The 20,774-nt window shown below is 52.1% G+C and overlaps 1 protein-coding gene across 3 annotated transcripts in view; it reads left to right on the top strand.

The window, feature by feature from the left end:
* The first annotated feature begins 1,581 nt into the window (after positions 1 to 1,581).
* The window catches only part of COL22A1 (collagen type XXII alpha 1 chain), a 299,863-nt gene continuing 280,670 nt past the window's right edge, over positions 1,582 to 20,774 (top strand). For all 3 annotated transcript variants that reach the window (XM_037803432.1, XM_037803433.1, XM_037803431.1), the window contains exon 1: positions 1,582 to 1,867. The gene's annotated coding sequence lies outside the window, so the exon portion shown is untranslated. The remainder of the gene's footprint in view (positions 1,868 to 20,774) is intronic.

The following is a 20,774-nucleotide window of genomic DNA, read 5'->3' as shown; positions in this document are numbered from 1 at the left end:
GATATTTTTTCCAGCTTTACATTCCCAAGGTCTGACATTAGTAGGCTCTCCATAAACGTTTTTTCATTAAATTGAAAAATTCAACCTTATGGTCAGCCATGGCTGGAACCTCTAATTCCCTTCTGCCCTTCCTTTTCTTTAGCCTCGTTTCACCTGGGCCTACAGGCATGGGCTGTGGTGCTCCCGTCTGCACCTCCCATCAGCGCAGAGCTCTCAGGCTCAAAAGCGGCCTCTGCCGGGAAGGACCCAGTCCCCTGGTGAACTCTGGTGGCCTCCAAGTCCTAGCTCCAGGGCCCCTTCTTTGCATGGGTGGCTTCTCCCCACTATTCAGTTCACTGCATCCCCAAGGAGACCCTTCCTCAATGCTGAACTCTAAAGCTTGCTCACTTCGTTTACTCTCTGACTCCTCTGTCTCCTTCTTTACTTGGCTCATAGCACTTACTGAAACTCAGTGATTCCACATGGTGCTCTACTTCCTTGCATTCTATCTGTCCCCGCACCACGATGCGTGTTCCCTGGGGGCAGAGGCACACCCTGGGGGCTTGGCTCTATCCCCACACCTGGACCTGTCCTGGCACACAGGTGGCACCAGGTAACTTTGCAAAGGCACGTGTTGTCAGCCCGAGTAGGTGCATCACCCTCCTCTCCGCCTCCCCCCGCCCCACCCCACCACAACTCCCCCCTCCCCGAGGGGCACTCTGCCCAGCACATCTCCTCTGACCACTCAGCTAGCACCCTACGCTCTGCCTGGCACAAGGCAGGCACCCAACCAACACTCGGCAGATGAACTGTCCCAGGGGCAGATGGAAATAGGGCAGGGGGGGAAGGATCTCCGGGTCACAGATGAGCCCCACGCTGTCTGTTTGTTAAATGGTTGCTACCCAGCAGGCAGCCAAATAAAGACACCCCTGAGTTTAGGAGCCTGATTTGGGGTGGGGGAGGGGGTCATACGGATTAAGCCATGTTCTCAACCAGTTCAAAATACTCCGGACTGGCCGCTTTTAGGAACAGGGATCAGAGAGAAAAAGTGGAAGGGCAGGTCGCCCCGCACCTGCTCCTTCGCTTCCTTTTGGCGTCCAAGGCAAATGCGCTCTCGGCAAACAAACCCGCGCGCTCTGCGCTCTGCCGGATGACCCCCGCAGGTGACCGAGGCTCTCTCCGAGCCTGTGCCGCCCTCATGCTCGCTCTCTCCCCTGCCATCTGGGGACGCCCCTGCCTCTCTGGGCTCCTTCGCTCGCCCTCCCGCCCCTCCCTGCTGCCAGCGGCCCAGGAGCTGGTGCCTTCCTTCTCGGCTTCCCACCGGTCCTCCCCGCGCCGCGCCCCCGCCTGCCTTCCCTCCTTTGGACCCGCCCCGCTCCCTCCCCCTGCCCGCCCCCCTCCTTTGGACCCGCCCCTCCTCCAGCCCTCCGGCCCCCCGCCCGTCCTCCCCGCTCCAGCCCTCAATCAGGAATCCCAGACAGCGCTGGTTTGCCCCTGGGAGGGCTCCAGGCAGCTTTGTTCCTGGGCCGCAGCCCCGCTGGCCGCTGCTGCTGCCTTTCTGTCTCCTCTTCCCCTATTCTTCTATTTCTGGCACAGTTTCTATTTAACTCTGTAAGTTTCAAACCTTACGTCCTTCTCACTATATTTGCTTAGTTCTTTACTTTCAACCCGGCTCTCCCTCTGGACCTCTGGCTTGCAGGATGCCCCTGGACGTATTAGACCTCTCATCCAGAGGCTGAGTTTGCTGGATTGCCTGGGGGAAGGGGTGTTGCTGGCAGGTGACCCCCGGGAGGGGCTGCCTGGGGCCGGCGTCTTCTCCCGGACACTCTCCCGGATCCGGGACCAGGACTGGAGCCGCCGGCATCCCTGTGAGCGTCGCCCCTGCCAGGTAAGGGCCTGGGCCTCTTCCCTGCGGGAGCTCCCGGCTCTTCCCCTCGCACCGTCTCCCCGGGATGCCAAGGCTTGGAAGGGCGGGGAGAGCGATCTCCGTTCTCTTCTGAAGCCTGGAGACATTCAGCTCAGTAGAGAGCAGCCAGTCCTGAGCTGTCCTTTGCCTAAACTGCAGAATAAGAGGGAACAAAGTCAGTGAGAAGGAACCTGTTTGATTCCAGCTGAGCAGCCCCAGAAGTCAGGAAGCCAAGGCCGACTGTCGGGTGCCAAATGCCAGAGCTTATTTCGGGACTGCTACTTTTAAATTTGTTGAGATAGGCCAGCCTCTTTCAACTTTCCAGTAAGAAATTTGGAGAAAAAGAGAGAAAAAGAAAAATAATATGAAGGGGGCAAGATTTTGCATTTGCTGTCAAGGCACTTTGCCCTCTTGGTCTAAATTTAGATCTTTCCTCCTAGAGCATTTTCTTTCCCCTTTCCCAACTTTGTTTAAGCCTGAGAGGTGTTTGTGTCCTTTCTGCAGAGTTTCTGGTCCCATGCTGTGAGACATGACTTGAGTTAGTCTCCATATTGGGAATGTCGTGTTATTGGAAAATGCATCCTAACTTATCCTCATGAAGTCCAGACTCCGGAGGTGACAGAGGGACTCGCTTATCGAGAAGTCCCGGAAGGAGACAGCACCCTGCCTGCAGCTCAGGGGCCTGGGACAGTCTGGGCTCCCTCTTAGAGCCTGTTCACCGCACTTGTCGTCTTCCAGAACTCGGCATCCACACCTCCGTCTGCACGGATTGTTTCGGCGTCTGTCTTTCTCTCACTGATGAGTTATATCTGGAAAATGCTAGGAAGACAGATGACTCCCTGTTAGGATCACTGGGCCTTGGGCCACCGCTTCTGACCCCTTCTGGTTTAGTTCTAAGAGCCCTTCCGGGGAAGTTCTAAATGACAGCTTCTCTTTTCCTGAGTGGCCTGCCGAGCAGGGTGCCCCACCCAGCTGCAGTTCAGTCGACTGGGTGGGAGCTCGCCACGAGTCTTGACTTCCACATTGAACTCTCTGGCTTTACCTGGCTGCCCTCAGCCAGATGACCCCTGGTGAACCTCAATTTCCTCAACTACAAAATGGAGATATGATCTTATATGTACGGGATAAAAATAAGATAATGCTAAGTACCTGGGGCATGCATGGTGGGTAAGGGACATGGCTTAGTTTGCTTCTGCTTTGGAAGCCTGAGGAGGGGGCAGCATCACTGGTTCTGTAGAAGGAAGCTTACCATCACCCCCTACCTCCTGCCCCTGCCATCCTAGATGTCCCTGTCAGCTCTGCTACCGAGGGGCTGTGTGACCTCGGGGAATTGTCTTGCCTCGTTGGGCCTCTCTTGTAAGGCAACAGGTTAGAAGAGATCAGAGTCTTTTTCCTGGGAATCCAGGAGAGACTTTGGGGGACCTCTGGCCCCCTTTAAAGTGTCTGGAGTGAAAGTGTGTTTCTAACTGGTTTTCTGAAACTTGTTGCAAATTCCATCAGATTCTCAGAGGTTTTTTGTTGTTGTTGTTTTGTTTTGTTTTTTAACTCTACAACATGTTCAGAAACTGGCCCACAGGCTGAGTCCAGTCCCAGATGGGTTTAGTGGCTCCATAGGTTGTTTTAAATGTGTTTTAATCAGTTGCCAACAGAAAAGGAGCAGGAGTTTTCTTGTGCATATCTTCATGAAAAGACGTGATAGCTTTTGGCTTGAGTCCCTGCCAGGCTGTGAGTGGCTGCGGAGGAGGCAGGACCCCTCACCCCACATGCAGCCCCCTCTCTCCAGTTACCTGTGAGCATCTGAGGGACCAGTAGGGTATTTCCAGCCACGGGGTGTACCAGCTCCAGGCTGGGGGATCCGGGCTCTGTCCCTCTGATTCTCTTTAAGGGGGTTGCAGAGGAGTGGAGACCCTTTCGGAGGAGGGAAACCAGGATGCTTCTGGCTTATGTGGCTGCCATGGGAAGATAAGCACCTACCACAGGGAGGGTCCAGTGGTGTGGACATGAAAAGCACATGGCGCTGTGGTCGGCCTATTTCCTTCAAGTTATCTCCAAGGAATAGGATTTCTGGGTCATGAGGTGCAGGCTTTTTAAGGCTCCTGGGAGGTTTTAGGACTGAGTATTCACGAGAGTCTGAAAGCTGCGTAACATCCTGGCACAAAATGAGGGGAATCCCAGCAGATTTCCAGGGAATGTTCGGAGAGTGGACCCGCCGACCTGCCACTGTCACCCAGATGCCCTGCCAGGGGCAACTCGGAGGCCTCCCGTGACAAACCCCATATGCTGCTTATGTTGCCTCCGGCTGGACACTTGTCTGTACACTCCTGGTTCCTGAAAACTCACTTCTTCTAGCTAATTCTGGCTATGCTTCAGTAGATATGAGGGTATCTATTTTACTTATTTTTTGTTTGTTTGTTTGGTTAATGATAAAATTTTGAAAACGAAACTAGGATTTTATACTATCAAGTGGCTGGAACTATCTCCCAGCAGAAGTTTTTCTTTAACCATACACTGGCAGATTCAGGCCAATTAGATCTGCCCTTGGCTGTCTCGTGGCTCAGCTTCTGGGGTGGGGGGACAGTCTGCTCTTGATTCCATAAGGATAAGAACAAGCCAACCACCACTGCCACACCAAAGACAACGAAATCTCACTACAAAATAAAGCAGAACTGCAAACTTCATTGTAATTAGAGATTCAGGTGACCAGATAGGATTTTTGCTAAATGATCATTCCACTCACAGGATGTACAGGCTGTAAGAGGGCCATGGTGGTCACCTCGTGCCACCTCCTTGTCCAATGACAGAATCCTTTAACCTCTCCATGTACTCGCCCACCTTCTCCTTGCCCACTTCTGGTGGCAGAGAAGCTGCCACCTCCTGAGACAGCCTGTAGTGCATTGTCAGGTATCAGCTGAAAAGCCCTTCAGCCTACTGAAATGAAAGCTCTCTCCTCCTTGCCACTTCCACCTGTCAGTCCCCATTTCATCTTTTGGGGGTTAGAGTAAATTAAATCCCTTTTCCTATGCCATCTTTTGATCTCTGTGAAAAGGAAGATGATCTGCCTTCTGAGCGCTTCTGAGCTTGAGTTCCCACTTAGTACCAGGTGATGCGCTGCAATGGACATTCTCACACCATCCTCAACTCCTGTGAGTTAGCTATGTGATTGTCCACCCTCGCAGATGACAAACGGAGGTTTATGGACATTTAGTCCCATGGCTTGTATGTGGCAGAACTGGGATTCAAACCCACGTCTCAGCACACAGCCTGTGCTCTCCACGAAAATTCTGGACTGTCTTAGGTATATACTCTGTGTGTATATCATTCATACTGAAAGCAAAATATACTGTTTGGGCAATCCTTTTCTTTAAAAAAATTTCTTGTTAGAATGTTTTAAATTCCAAAGATAATACAAATTGTTAAATGTGCAACAATATTGATAATCCTCTGCATAGAGGGGCTGGGGTTATGGTGGTGTTGCTCAGAGCATTTCAGGCTACTTTTCTTCTATGTTTCCTGTGTATTTGTTGAATTTGCCCCACAAATAAATGCTCAGATTGTGATGTAAAAGCCTGATTTTGCTGGGAGCAGAAAAATACAGAAGTAATGAGCAGAGTTCCCTCCCACAGCCCCTCCAGAAGGGGGCAAACCCAGGAGCCTCCCTCAGCCTTGGCCCTGAAGTTTGCACACGGGGGGGGGGAGACAGGGCTTGATAATCCCAGCAGAGAGGAGCCAAAATCACAGCCTCCTTAGGAAATGGGCCTGGAGAACTCCACATTGTGCTGGTGGAGAAACTCCTCCTCATCCTCCGTGGGGGGCACATTTGTGAATCGATTCCCGGGGAAGGAAATTCACCCTGCAGAGGTTTCCCTCCCTGGCTTCCCACGTGTGCTGCTCGACCTTCTCCAGGTGCTCACACAGGTGCTGGAAGGACCTAAGGCAATTCCTTGGAAGGAAAGAAACATCTTCAGTGACTGGGCAAAGAAATGAACTCCTGCCAATCTACATGTATGCTCTGTTCTCAGGAAGTAGAAGTTTCAAGATTATTTTTAATTTTGTTTTAGAAAAAAATAAAAGAAAAATCCCTCTTTATTCCCTAAGTTGATTATAGAGTCCAGGCACTCAATCCACTGATTCATTCCTCACTCATATAGGAAGCACCTGCTCTGTTCCTGACACTGATCCAAGCACCAAGAAAGAAAGACCAGAGACATAATCCCTACGTCCACAGAGCTCAGGGGGAAAGACAGACTAATAAATAGGTATTATTCACCTATTTACTCCATTTGTGGAATCCTAGAAAACAGGGGTCTGTGGGAGCTTAAAGAAGATTTCTCACTCTGGGAAATCAGGGCAGGCTTCACTGAGGAGGTGCCACATAAGCTGGGTTGGGAAGGTTGTGTAGGAGTCTGCCTGGCAAGGAAAAGACATCATCCCAATGGTTCCAGCAGAGGCAATGTCAAGGAATTAGGAAAAGAAAACTCTGGGGTATTGGAGAAAGAGGTGGTCCTTCAAGGTAGGAGAATAAGGTTGAAGAGGTGGGAGGTAATGGACATGAACCTGGAAAAGGAGGAGGGGGGTTAGGCTGAGAAACACCCTGGAGAACAAAGAAGAGGCTTTAAGCTGGGAAATCACATGGCCGATCTATCTCATCTGGTGATATCTATGCTCAGGGTGAGCATGGGCCTTTGGAAACAGAGTAGAATAAACAGGGAATTTGTATCTGTTACAGAGAGAGCCTCACTCTCAGAAGGGAACCTCCTCAAGGGTTGTGTGGAGCGTGTGTCCTCAGGAGCAGAGCCAGGGGCTTGGGTGACAGTCCCCAGGGAAAGAAACCGAAACTCGGTGCACAGTAGGGCTTCCAGGTGGCCCGATCATTGAGGTTGCCCACTGCAAAGCCAAGAGCTCTTCACTGGGGAAGGGGCTTAGGGCCTGGGCTGAGAGAGCTGACATGTCTGCAACTCCTTTCTGCTCCCGAGTTTTAGAATCCTGAGATGCAGTTAGTGCCCTGGACACCCCCCAACTTTGATGGGCACATAAGAGGGACAGAGGAGATTTAAGCTCCTGCTGGGTGCTGGGTGGAGCAGTATCTCAGAATTCTCTGACCTGGGTTATATGGTGGTGCATATAATTTAATTAATTTCAGAATTAAATGCTGGAAAGGATTCTCTGCTAATCATAGTGTCCTTTTGTTGTTTGTGGTGTTTTATGGCTGCCTTTGACTGTCGGCCAGGCCCTGTGCTGGGGTCTCCAATCCCTCCAGTCAATGGAGGAGGGGGGTGTGGTTGGCCCCATTTTACAGATGAGACTACTGAGGCTTAGAAAGATACTGGCTGAGGTCCTACAGCCAGTGAGTGATGGAGGCAGGGACCAAATTCAAGCCTAACCCCAACTCTAACCCCATCCCTCGCCTGCCTTCCATCCCAACTGGAGGCTCTGTCTGCAGCTTCTCATTATTCTCCTCCCAGAAAATGGGAGCCCATGGAACAGCGTCTTCAAAATCAGTGCAGATGCCATCAGACTATTTATATGAGTGTCTTCACCAGACCAGATGCTGCTCAAAATAAGTTAAACAGAAATATCTCTCTGTGTCCTAAGGACCCTGTAATCTGAGACCATCTCTTATGAAAAGGAACTGATATAGTGTGTTCACAAAAATAAAAAGAAACAGAAAAAATAAAAAATTTGGAAGCAATCAACACTGAAAATATGAAAAAAAAAATAGGGATGGGGTTATAAGAGCCCTATGATGTTTGAAGAAACTAACAAAATGATAAATAACGATAAATGTCCTCTTCTGCTGACGGCTGGGTTTGGCTCGAGGGAGGGCCAGTTTCCCCATCTGTGCCGCAGGCCCACTGGCCCAGGAAGGTGCAGGGTGGGGTATCAGGATGATTTTGGATGTCAGCTCTTAGGTGGTTGGAGAGGGAAGGTGTTGAACAGGCTAATTCTAGAAATGCCTATCTAAACTGAGTTGTCAATCAAAGATGAAAGGAGAGGAAGGGAGAACAAGATAAAGAGCCAAGAAGGAGTTTAAGCAACCAGGCCATCCACGTGGGAAAGGGCCGAGTGGACTCCAGAGACGAAGTGCAACACATACCCGCTTATGGTTTGCAAGTGACAGAGCCCCAGCTCAAAGTGGCTCAATTTTTTTAAAAAAAGAAGGGGATGGGGTGGGATGTTCGTCTCATGTTATCCAAAAGCTCTGGGTACCTCTGGCCTTTGGGCATCCTGGGCTAAGGTGTTCAGACAGTGAGTCTTGCCTTTGTTCTCCTGAGCGTGTGGCTTCACGCTCCACTAGGCTCTCTCCACGTAGTGGCCAAGTGGCCGTCAGCATTGCCAATCTTAGCAGCTCTCACGGAAGGCGCCGCTTTCCCCAGAAGCTCTAGCAGAGATCCTAGGCATGGCCCTGATGGGCCCAGCTTGGATTACCTGCCCTTGTCTTGTAAAATTCCAGGACCCAGGGGGAATGTGGAGGTCAAATTAGCCCAGTGGGGTCACATCCACCCCTCCGGCCAGGCAAGTGGGGTCCACCCTGCTTCAACCACATAGACTGAGAGAAGGAGAAAAGTCTTCAGCAAAAAAAACAGAAGATGGATTCTGCCACCTGAAGAAGGGATGCCCGGGAGGCTAAAGCAATAGCGGGTGAGCTGGATTTTTAAAATGGGACCAGGAAGGCAACAGTCATTGATGTGCAGAACTGAGAAGTGGTCTCAGGGTGCCCCATTTTGTGATGTGTACCAGGCTGAGCTTCCATGTCCTGCTCTCTCAGCTCTACTTAGAGGTTGTTAGACTCAGTGCCTTTGTGGCATTAAACTCAAGATTTGAAATTCATGAGCATTTTTACCACATGTCACTTAAAGCTCAAAGCTCAAGCAATTTGGACCAGCATTCAAGGCCCACCATCTGTCCTAGATTCCTTTCCAGGCACATCTTTATTCCCTCCCTGGAGGTAGCTGGTAATGGTAACCTCTGGAGCAGGATGGCCCCAAATGTGAATCCAGCTTCTTCCATTTAATGACAGATGACCTTCAGCAGGGCCCTGGCCTCAGGTTTCCAGTCTGTAAAAGGGGACAGTAGCTCTGAGCACATTAGGTCATTGTGGGAATTCCAGGTGACTGAGTAGGTAGATATCCTGGCTCAGAGTTGGTGTGTGATTGATGCTTGATAAATCTTAATTGATTTCGTGAATGAATCAGTTCTGATTAGGAGAGCCTGTCAGTCCTATCAATTTGATCCAGAAAATGATTCATAGTAATAATGCTAACAGAACCGGTCTTGGATAACCAAGTGAATTAAATAGTTTTATGCCCCCCATGTTTGATCAAAACCCTCTTTCCTGTCTAAGCAAACCCCATAACTTCTTGTTCACTTTCAGTTACTCCCAAGACTAGTCCAATCAGTTCCAGTATAAAAGTTCAACCTGAATTTCACCGTAAAGCTCTGCTCCCCATTCACCGTCCTGAGGAGCCTAGGGGGTGGGGTGGGGGGGCTGCTCCCTCCTCCTCCCTCTTTCCTGGGGGGTTGAGGCAGGGATGAAGGGGGGAGCGGGGGACAGTGCTCCCCTACTCCGTGGCTGCAGTGGTAGACTGCCCTTGGCTGGCTTGGCTGCTAGTGCTTCCCCCTGTTTCTAATGGTGTTTCCTCACCACAGAGGCCCCCAGTTTTGGGGACCTCCCCCGGCTAGATCTCTCCCTGCCCCTTCAGCTCCCGCCTTGGCAGTGCCCCTCATGGCTTTTTACAGATGGAATCTCCTGGTTGTGCGAATGGCCATCCTGGCTGGGTACCATCCTGGCACCTCAGGCTTCTCTGTGATGTCCACTTGACTCATGGGACACTCTCTCCTCCTTGCTACACCACATCATGGGGGCGCAGGCTGCCCCCCATGGTCCCCTCACTGCCTCTGCACTGAACAGCCCCGCTCGTCCATGCAGGTTGAAGCAGACAAACAATCGAGGGGCAGAAGGCGCGGTGAGGGGGGTGGGCACAGGCCAGTCCACGAGGGTCCATGAGGAGGCTCTGCGCCTCACTCAGAAGCAGTGAGGGGTTGCTGCAGGATTCTTCTTGCCAGCCTAAAGGCTGTATTTGTGCTTTAGACGGTTACTGTGAGGATGTGCAGAGAGCCGCGGCAAGAGGCAGGTCTGGGGGCTGGACCCGCTTCTGAGGCTGCTGTTCTCAGAAGTGACAGACAGACAGACGCTTTTCCCTGCTCCTCCAGCCTCCCTTTCCGAGGGGCGGGCTCCTTCCCGATCTTCAGGTCTCAGTCCAGACGCCCCCAAAGCAGAGAGGACTTTCCTTCTGCCAATCGTAAGCATCGTCCCCCCCAGGACCACCTCCTGTCCCACGACCTCCTTTCCTTGTTGAAATCAGTTATTAGCCTCCGAAACCATCTTGTGTGTTCACTCATCTACTTTCTCCCCTCCTGGGAAGTAAGCTCCATGGGGCAGTGCTGTACCCCTTGATTAGAACAGAGTATGGCACATAAACGGACATCAGATACTTGTTCAATTAATTAACCAATAATTCCAAAGACCATGTAGAGTAGTGAACTCAGAGATGGCTTCACGGTGAGGGTGTGCCGTTCAAGTTCTTGGAAGCTGATTTAAGAAATCGCCATTGTTTCAAGAATAGACAGCCACCTCTTGAATTTCAGTCACAGTTTAAAGCAACTGGGAGGAAAATACAACTGCTTCCGGCCTCTTCTTAGGGAAGTGGTAAAGAGGAAAGAAAGATGGCAATATTTTTTAATTTGACAGCCCAAAGAAGGAGGCTAAGGACACCTTTCTCATTCTCCTTGAGTCTCCACCTTCAATCGGATTAATCCTGTGTGCTGGCAGTGTAGGGCTCAAATCCAGTCCTCTTAAATAGTTGGGGTGTCTCAGTAGGGAAGAGATAAGGACTGCTTGTTAGCAAGACCAGAGCTTCTTAAAGGATTAGACTCTCCTCTTTTCTCCTCTCCTACGAAGCATCCAATCAAGTACTTCCATTCCATGGAGTGACAGAGCCCAGTCCTCTTTGGCTGAGTGAAAAGAACACAGAATTTGGGATCAAAAGTATCCCTCAATTGGGTTCCTATCACAATCACTAGGTCAGCTGTATTTTTCAGAATGAAGAAAGATTTTCTCACTCAAAGATCTGCTCTTCAGTTAGTAGCTGTGAATTTGAATTAAAGGGCATTCATTCATTCATTCATTCACTCAATCTTTCTTAAGCACAGGCTCTGCGGCGGCCGTCCCAGGCGGTGGGGGTGCATTGGGGGTCAGGCTTGCCCTCGGGGACCTCAGGGTGGCCTTCACTCCAAGGGAGCCAGCGTATGAAGTGAGTGAAGACATGGGAAATGCCTGGCACGGGGCCGGGAAGGTCACGCGGTGCGGAGTGAACGTCCCCTCCCTCTCCCGCCACCTCGCCCGGGCCTGCGCCCCAGCCTCCTCTCTGTGCGCACCAGCCACGTGGCCTTGAACGGATGACTTGGCCTGCAGGAGCCTTTGTTTCCTCATCTTTAAAATGGGGCATGGTATTGGCTGCCTTAGAGTCGAGTGGCAAGGCCACTGGATGAGGTTACCTGTGCAACTCACCTGCGGGCTGAGGGGCAAAGGAAGAATTGTTGAAGGGATTCCTACCCACTCCCAGGCACTTCGCTCTACCTGGTGCTGCTGCTGCTGCGCCGCCTTCTTCATCTCCTTCATCTCCTCCTCCTCCTCCTCCTCCTCGTCCTTCATCTCCTCCTCCTCCTCCTCCTTCATCTCCTCCTCCTCCTTCTCCTCCTTCATCTCCTCCTCCTCCTCCTTCTCCTTCTTCATCTCCTTCTCCTCCTCCATCTCCTCCTCCTCCTTCTCCTCCTTCATCTCCTCCTCCTCCTTCTTCATCTCCTCCTCCTCCTTCTCCTCCTTCATCTCCTCCTCCTCCTCCTTCTCCTCCTCCTCCGTCTCCTCCTCCTCCTCCCCCTCCTCCTCCTTCTTCATCTCCTCCTCCTCCATCTCCTCCTCCTCATCTCCTTCTCCTCTCCTCCTCCTCCTCTTCCCTCCTCCTCCCTCTCCTCCTCCTCCTCCTTCTCCTCCTCCTTCTTCATCTCCTCCTCCTCCTCCTTCTCCTTCTTCATCTCCTCCTCCTCCTCCTTCTCCTTCTTCATCTCCTCCTCCTCCTTCTCCTTCTTCATCTCCTCCTCCCCCTCCTCCTCCTCCTCCATCTCCTCCTCCTCCTCCCCCTCCTCCTCCTTCTTCATCTCCTTCTCCTCCTCCTCCTCTTCCTCCTCCTCCGTCTCCTCCTCCTCCTCACCCTCCTCCTTCTCCTTCTTCATCTCCTCCTCCTCCCCCCTCCTCCTCCTCTTTCTTCATCTCCTCCTCCTCCCCCTTCCTCCTTCTCCTCCTCCTCCTCTTTCTCTTCCTTTTCTTCCTCCACAGTTTTCTTCTTCTTTATTCAGGACTCAAATCTGCCATTTCATATTTGTTTTCTGTCTGTTCATTCTCATTTCTCTGTTTCCCATTTCCTGCCTTCTTGTGCATCACTTGAGCATTTTTTAGAATTCCATTTTTATTTATCTACAGTGTTTTGAACATATATCAATGTATACATTTATTTTAGTGGTTGCTCTAGGTATTGGAAATACATTTTATCAACATTTGATCACTTTGAATAAAGTGAAAAAGTCTTACCTCCATTTGGGCCCCTTCACCTTCCCCTCCCCACCTCTAAAAACACAGGCGACTTAAGTATTTCCTCTGTATACACTGAGCACAACATCAGATGATGTTATAATTTTTACTTTAATCATCAAGTAATTTTTAAAAATTCATGAGAAGAATCATTATATCTACCCCTATTTTAACCCATTCCATTGATCCTCTTCAGCCCTGAAGTCCCAGCCGCCTTCTGTTATCATTTCCTTTCGGATTAAAGAAATTTCTTTGGCCGTTCTTTTAGGGTAGTTCTGCTGCTAACACATTTTCTTAGTTTTCCTTCTTCTGAGAATGCCTTTATGTCCTTTAAATTTCTGAAGGATATTTTTGCTGGATATAGAATTTGGGGTTGACATTTCTTTTCATTTCAGCACCTCAAAAATTCTGTGTCACTTCTCACTGGCTTCATGGTTTCAGATAAGGAGACATTTGCATGGTTTGTCCCCTATAGAGAGTGTGCCATTTTCTTCCGGACTCTTTCAGGATTTTGTTTTTCTCTTTAGTTTTCAGAAGATTGACCATGATGTGTCTTGACGTGGGTTTCTTCAGGTTTATCTTGTTCAGGGTTGGCTTGTCTTCTTGGAACTGTAGCTTTACGCCTTTCAGCAAATTTGGGAAATTTTCAGCTATTATTTCTTTGAATATTTTCTCAGCACCATTCTCTTTCCTCTCTCCTGCTGGGACTCTGAGGATTAAAAACGTCAGAGCTTTTTTTTTTTTTTTGTCCCACTGGTTCCTGAGGCTCTGCTCATTTGTGTGAGTGTGTGTGTGTGTGTGTGTGTGTGTGTGTGTGTGTCTGATTTCTCTCTGTCATTCAGATTGAGTAATTTCTATTCATCTGTTTCTGAGTCCATGATTCTTTGCTTTGCCGTCTCTAATCTACCACTGAGCCCATCTAGTGAACTTGTTATTTATGCTTCAGTTCTATAATTTCCCTTTGGTTCTTTTTTCTGTTTCTTTGCTGGCATTTTCTATTTTTCTCTTTGCTTTCATGTGTTTATGTGACTGCTGCTTTCAAATCCTTACTAAACGGGTCCCACTTCTGAGCCATCTCAGTGTCGGTGACCTAGTCGACTTTTCTCATCCAGGTTGTGATTGTTCTGGTTCATGATGGTGAGTCATTCCTTATTGTACCCTGGACATTTCGGGTACTGTGTTGTGAGACTCGGGGCCCTACTTCCTCCTCTTACCTGCAGGCAGTTACTCTGCTGGGTGTACTGCATCAGTCTGGGTGGGGGTCGATGCTCAGCTCCCCACTGGCCATGCTGCCCCCACCCCAGCAACATACCCGTGTCTTATAGGAAAGAGCACAGCACACAGAGCTCTCCACCATAAAACCACAAGCAAATAATGGATCAGGGGAAGAAAACTAAAGAATCAGAAGAAGTACAAGCCTGATGCTTGCATTACAAAGTGTCATCAATGAAAGCTGAACAGCTTCCTCTCGTCTAACCCTGTGGGTCCCTCTTCTCCCTCTGCACATTTTCACAGGCATCCACCACTAAGTGCCAGTGACCTCTAGATGCGCATCTCCAGCCCCAGTTTCTCTTCTAAGCTCTAGACTCAGGTGTCCATCTGTCCTTGACTTCTCCATCTGGATGTCCTAAGGTGCCCTGAGGCCCCTCCTCCCCCATAGTCATGCTTCCTGCCTCGGTGACTGGCACCCTGAAGTCCAAGCTGGAATCTGGGCTTCCTTCCAGAAGGTCTCCTCTCCCCCTCCCCCACTCCCCTGCGGTCACCTGGTCTTGTGGAAGCTGGGGCTGGACCACTTGCCCATGGCCGTCCCAAGGACTGTAGCACGAGCGTCCTCATCAGTCTAATCCAGCCTTCTCACAGACGTTTCATAAACCACACTGCCACGTGCCACTCCCATATGTGAAAATACCCACCGGTCCGGGGCGGCCCCAGTCCGAGTCGGAACCCTTTCTTCGGGTCACCACACAAGTCCCTAGACCTCCTTTGTAACCCAACTCCTACCTCAAACTTGAGAGCTTCCCTTCCCACCAGTCCCTCCCTGCCTGCTGCTCCAGCCTGACCTTGACCGTTCCCTTCACCCCCTCCTCTGAAATCCTTTGCTTCTTGCACATCCTATGGGAGATATGGGAAGGGAGCAGGCTGTTCCTGACGATGGCCACACTGCACTGACCGCCAGCCTATTGCCTGCTCATCTGCCCAGGCTCAGCCCAGGCATCACCTCCTCCAGGAAGCCTGCCCTGACCACCAGGCCTGAGTTAGACGATTGTCCCCATGACTCCCAGGACACCACGTCCTTCCCTCAATCAGTGTCTTATACTATGGCCTGGCACATAGGAAGGGCTTGATATGTATTTAAGTCAAGGCTGAATAAGGAACTAAACAATGCAGTCCCTAGTACCCAGATGTGGCCACCGCCAACCAAGTCCACTGAGCAGCTCAGACAGACAAGCCTTCGTGTGCTATCCTTTTGTGAAAGCAATGACAAAATTTCACTTTATGGAAAACCATCACACCCATTGTTTCTTGTGGTCTCCTCCACAGATCTGTGAGGCAGGGAATATTGTTCCCATTTCACAGGTGACAAACTAAGGACTGGAAAGTAATAAAGCGTGCTTTGAGTGTTTGTGAGGGCCAGGCCTTACTATAAGGTTTTAACCTGTAGGGATTCTTTTCATCCTCCCGCCATGCCTGCAAGATGGCAATTATCCTCACTTCACAGATGAAGGGCCATGGCCCAGACTGGTTAATAATTTCACCGGTTTGCCCAGCTTGTAAGTGGTGGAATTTGCACGTGGGGATTCGGATTGAGACGCTTACTCTTCATGCTGGCTGCCCCCAAATAAGTGAAATGCCCACAGTGGTGCCTGGTACAGAGAAGGTGCTGAAGCCACCGAAGGGACCTTGCTCCAAGTCACACAGAGCACGTTTCGAAGCCAGCACTCAGCCCTCTGGCTCTTCCCAGGCGGGGGCTTCTGCCTGGACGGTGAACTCAGCCAGACTCTTGTCGCCGTCCCCGCTGGGACACAGCATGTGGGTTTGCGTCACAGATGGCTCAGCAGGGCTGCGGCCGAGCTCAGGGCCAGGTCTGTGATAGAAACACACACTCAGTGGTCTGGACACGGCCACGCCACACGTTTATGGCCCCGCCGGATTCCTAGCCAGAGCATCGCCCACTGCCCCAGCCACCCACGGGCGGTGCCTCGTTCCCCCCACCCTCCGCCCAGGCTGCCCTGGCAGTGCCCAGATCTCATTTTCTCTCTCCAAATTGCTTTCTGCTCAGTTTTCCCTCCCCCCCACCACTGGGTCCCTGAATACCGAATGTGGGTTGCCATGGTGATGGGCGGATTGCTGAAGGAACTCAGCTCAGCAAATTAATTGCTGCACTTTGGGGGAGTTAATGGCAGAGCTCTGTGCCCCAGGGTCGGGGGGTGCAGTGCACATCCTGCCGGCCTTAAGCCCACCCCTGGAAACTGCTCAGGGCCTGGTGCCAGAGACATGGGGTGGCAGTGCCCCAGGCCAGCTGGGGTGGGCAGGGGAGGGTGGGGTGGGAGCTGCCAACAATCTCCCGCTGGCTGAGCCTCTAGCGGGTGCCAGGGCCTTGCTTCTCCGACTTCATTTCATGTAACCCTCTTGATGTCCCCATGACCGGGTGGAGGTTGGCCCCATTTTCTGGCGAGGGCTCCAAGTACGGAATGCTCACTCACGCCACCGAGGGGCAGAGCCAGGATGCTTCTCTCGGTGGACACTCCACTCGCTCCTGCCTCGGATGCCACGCTCCCTGCTCGGGGTGTAATCTGAAGTTTCTTCCCCAGCCAGTCTTCCCCTTCTGCCTTTGGGGCCTGTCTCGGTTTGCCAGGGCGGCGATGGCACTTGCCACATGGTGGAGGGGCTTCAACAAGGAGGTCATGTCTTCGTTTTGGAGGCTGGACGTCCACCATCGAGGTCCTGGCTGGGCTGGCTTTCTCCCGGGTCTGGAGTGTCCCTCTGTCACGTGGCGGCTTTCTCTACCTGTGTCTGCTCCTCTGGCCTCCGCTGACTAGAGCTGCATGGGTGACAGTCCACCCTGAATCAATGTGGCCTCGTCTTGATTGACTCTTCAAACCCAAAAGAGTCCACACCTTAATCTTCAAAGTCCTGTTTACAAGTGGGGTCTCTATCCCCTGGGACCAGGCTCCAGGGCATGAACATGTCTTTATGGGGTCATGGGTCCATCCCCCAGCACCCCTTTTCCTCTCCTTCCTGTGGATTGGTTAATGCATAGTTTGGTTTCTACGTCCTTCCTTTGTTTCCCTCATTGTTTTTGTGCTTAAGAAATAAGTGTTGCTCCCACTGGACACCACACCCCCTGGGAGAAGCGGTGACGAGCTGGGCCAGCAGTCAGCCTGCCTGGGCTCACATCTGGCTCCCAGGTGTGGAACTGTGCATGGGTAACTCAAGCTCTCTGTGCCTCGGTTTCCCACTCTGATCTTGTGTTAAGATTCAAGGAGTCCTGATATATAAAGCCCTTGGAATGGTGCCTGGCCCTTTGTGAATTCCTAGTGTGTGTTTACTTTTTGTGCTGGAAGGAGCATGGACTTTGGTGTCAGAAGTTGTAACTGAGCTCCATCATGATTCGTGGTGTGTGCTTGGGGACGTTATCTATCTCGTCGTCATTGGTGAAGTGGGGATCTGACCTCGCAGGTGTGCTGTGATCTTAGAGAGGATACTGGTAAAAGGTAGCTTGTTCACGCACACACGGTCAACACTGTGGTCTCCAGCCCTTTCCTGGCATAGCCGAGAACCGGAACCCAGACCGGGACAGAGGGATGGTGCTCGGCACAGTCCCTGCCTGGAGGCAGCAAGGCCTACACCACAGAGAAGAGGAGCTCTGAGTGGCTCAGGGACACTGTCATCACACAGGCCTGCACCGACCAGAGGGTGTCCTTGGGCATCCTCCTTTCCCAGCCTCACTGGCCCACCAATGTGGTGCAGCTGTCCATGCCCACCCCGTGGGGGTGTTGTAAAGATAGAATCATCTGTGGGAACATCGTGGGGGCTCTCCACCCATGCCAGGGCTGCCCCGGGTGGGGGGGGGGGGACACTTCAGATGGTGCATGGGCCTTGGAACCCAGTGGGTGTGGGTTTGAGTCCCAGCTCTGGCTCCTGTTAGCTATGAGGCCTGAAGTGTGGCCGAGGGGCTGTGCTAACAGCTTCACGTGCCCTTCATCATTTGACCTGTGCCACAGTCCCCCACCAAGAGAGTGCGGTCATGGTCTCCACTTTACAGGTGAGGAGACCGAGGCACAGAGATGGTCAGTCACTTCCTGAGAGCTCAGAGCTTGTGAATAAGCAGAAATTGAACCACCAAGCCCTCCGGCTCCAGAGCCCATGCCCTCAGCCCCCGTTCCTGCCCCCCTACTTCACCCCTGCCCCTTCGCTCCCCCACTGCCCCCTGGTCTCCATGGGAGCCGATGGCACCTGCTCCTCCCTCGCTGGTGCTGCCAGGTGACGGAAACACAAAGGTAGACGGTGCTGTGGCTCACCTGGGGGGCTGGAGTCGGAGAGGCCTCAGGCAGGGTGACGGGCGGTCTCGGGCTGCCATGAATCTGCTCCCTTGTCCACCAAGGCCGCCTCCAGCAGACGGGGCAGCTCCTGGGACTCGGCCGCTCTGCCGTGCTCTGGGTCTCAGGACTCACCATCTGCCCAGATGCCTTTGGGAGGAAAGAAGTACAAGTGCCCCAGGCTCTGCTCCCCTGCCGGCCCCAGCCCCGTGACAGAGCCACCCCATTCCATCCTGGCAGGGCTTGCAGAAGCCCTTGGTGGAGACAGATGGAGGGAAAAAGTGGGGGGAGTGGGAGATGGCCAGGAGGGACCCTTCTTCGCATCCCAGCATCCGTCCTGGGCACTGGCAGCTTCTCCAGTCCCCTCCAGCCTCACAATCATTTGGTGGTTGCATTAGTTTCGTGGCTGCTGGAGCAACTCACCACGAACTCGGTGGCCTAACACAGCTTACATATGTTATCTTACAGTTTTGGAGATCAGAAGTCTGAGATGGTCTCCCTGGGCCAAAATCAGTGTCAAACAGGGCTGAGACTCTAGGGGAATATCTGTTTCCTTGCTTTTCTGGCTCTAGAAGCTTCTACGCTCATTCCTTGGCTCATGGCCCCCTTCCACCTTCAAAGCCAACAAGGGCCCAGGGTCTCTGTCAGGCCGCCATCGTTTGGGTTCTGACCCTGCCTCCCTCTTCCACATTTAAGGACACAGGTGGATACCAAGGGCCCCCCTGGGGAATCAAGGACAAGCTCCTTATTTCAAGGTCAGGTCATTAGCCACCTCCGCTCCATCTGCAACCTCCATCCCCCCTTGCCATGTAACTAACATGTTCCCACCTTCCAGGGATTGCGGTGGGGGCATCTTTGACGGGGCGTTATTCTGCCAACCCAGAATAATGGTTGGCTCGGTTTGATGGAGCAGGAAACCAGCTTCCAACTTTCCTGAGTTTGCTTTTGGGGACCTTAAACCTCCCAGGGGTGGTGTGGAAGGGAGCTGTTTCGGGGCGGCGTTCAGCCTTGGAGGTCAGCCCCCATGGATGTGTGATGACGGGGGCTCAGGGCGAGAGGGACACGACCCCCTCCCTGGCTGGGCTGCTTCCGGGCAGCCCCGTCCTCTGGCTGAGCCTCGGGTCAGGGACTGAGCTTTTCTCACAGTTGGGTCCCCAGAAAACCCACAGTCGGTTCTCAGCTCAGCTCAGCGTCCCTAAGGCGTCCTTCCACCCGGGGCTGCTTCCGCTCCTCATGGTGCTCAGCCGCGGGCACTGGAAGTTGAGAGCACTCGAAACTTCCATTGAATGAGTGACCCCGAGAACACAGGTCCTTGGCTCCCTAATGTCGCAGGCACTGGGATGTGAGCCATCAGACTTGGGGTGCTTAGGAGGAAGGGTCTGCAAGGACTAAGTTCCCGTCTGTAAAATGGGGATGGAAAAATCACAAATGGAGGGATGGTGAGGACAAGCTCATGCTGAGAGCAGGGCCAAGCGACACATGTAAACAACAGAAGGCGTGAGTGCAGAAGTAGCATCCTCCCCTCTGCTCAGGGGAGCTCTGTGCCTTCAGGAAGCTCATCTGCCCCACTTCATCCATCATTGGGCTGAGATTCCTTCTAGACCGTTCTCATCTGCTGATGCCTCCATTCTCCTTTCTTGGCAGAGGACTACCCGTGAGCTTCAATAAGGACACATCTGGATTTACATCCAAACCATCCTTGTCCCCAGGCTCTGGGGTGCTCGGGGCTGGGGTGGGGCCTGAATGGTGGGGGTAGGCAGCAGCAGCGGCCCCCTCAGGCTGGGCTGGGACTGGCAGGCAGCATCTCCCAGCCGGGCAGGCATTCGCACAGAGAGCTCACCGGGCCCCTATCCCATCTCTGTCACATCTCAACTCCAGGCCCTCTGCATGCAGACTGGTCTCAATAATTAAATCATGCACACTTTCATTTATTCACACATTCAATTATTTACTCATCTGTTTATTGAATATTTTATTAAGTCTCTACTCCCTTGCAGGATCGGTCTAGGGGCTCCGGGAGAAATGAGGTTGCTTTGGCACCGTAGACCCCATCTCTAAGTTCTGTGAGCTTGTGGTCGAGTGTGGAGAGGGGTCTCAGGCTTGAGATCAGGAGGCCTGGGCTGGACGTTTGACCCTGTGGCTTCCTGGCTGTGCAACCTCAAGCCCATCTCGCCACCTCTCTGGGCTGCGTTCTCCTTCTCTGTGACCTCGGAGGGACTGACACCGACTTAGGGAAGATGTGTGACCATGAATCATCTGAATACCCAGAGAGCACATCTTGGATAGCGTCCAGTTTCTGCAGTGAGGGGAATTATCACATTCCTGGAGGCCTGAAAAATGCTGAACAACTGTGGGTCTTTCCATTTTCCCCCCTCATCCATGCTCTGTCTTAGTACCCAGATTCCCCAAAAAGATACGTTGAGAAACAGTGGTTCCATAGGTGCTGCTAATATTTGGATTTCCTGTATCACTGAAGTCACAGAAAGAGCAAGGGCTCAGCATCCTTCCTCTTTAAGCTTCAAACACAAGCACTGGCTGAGTGCTTGCTCTCGCAAGGCCTGGTGCTAGTCCTGGGTCTACAGAAGCAAAAAAGACCCAGACCCTGCCCCCAGAGGGCCACCAGGCCCCTGGAGTGGAGACAAACCCTTGCGCAGATAATTGCAACACGGCATGATACGTGCTGTGACAGAGACCTGTGCCAGAC

The sequence above is a fragment of the Choloepus didactylus genome, chromosome 14 (assembly GCF_015220235.1).
Source record: "Choloepus didactylus isolate mChoDid1 chromosome 14, mChoDid1.pri, whole genome shotgun sequence".
Taxonomy (NCBI): Eukaryota; Metazoa; Chordata; class Mammalia; order Pilosa; family Megalonychidae; genus Choloepus; species Choloepus didactylus.
Note: the sequence above shows the minus strand (reverse complement) of the source record. Positions and strands in the feature narration are given on the sequence as shown.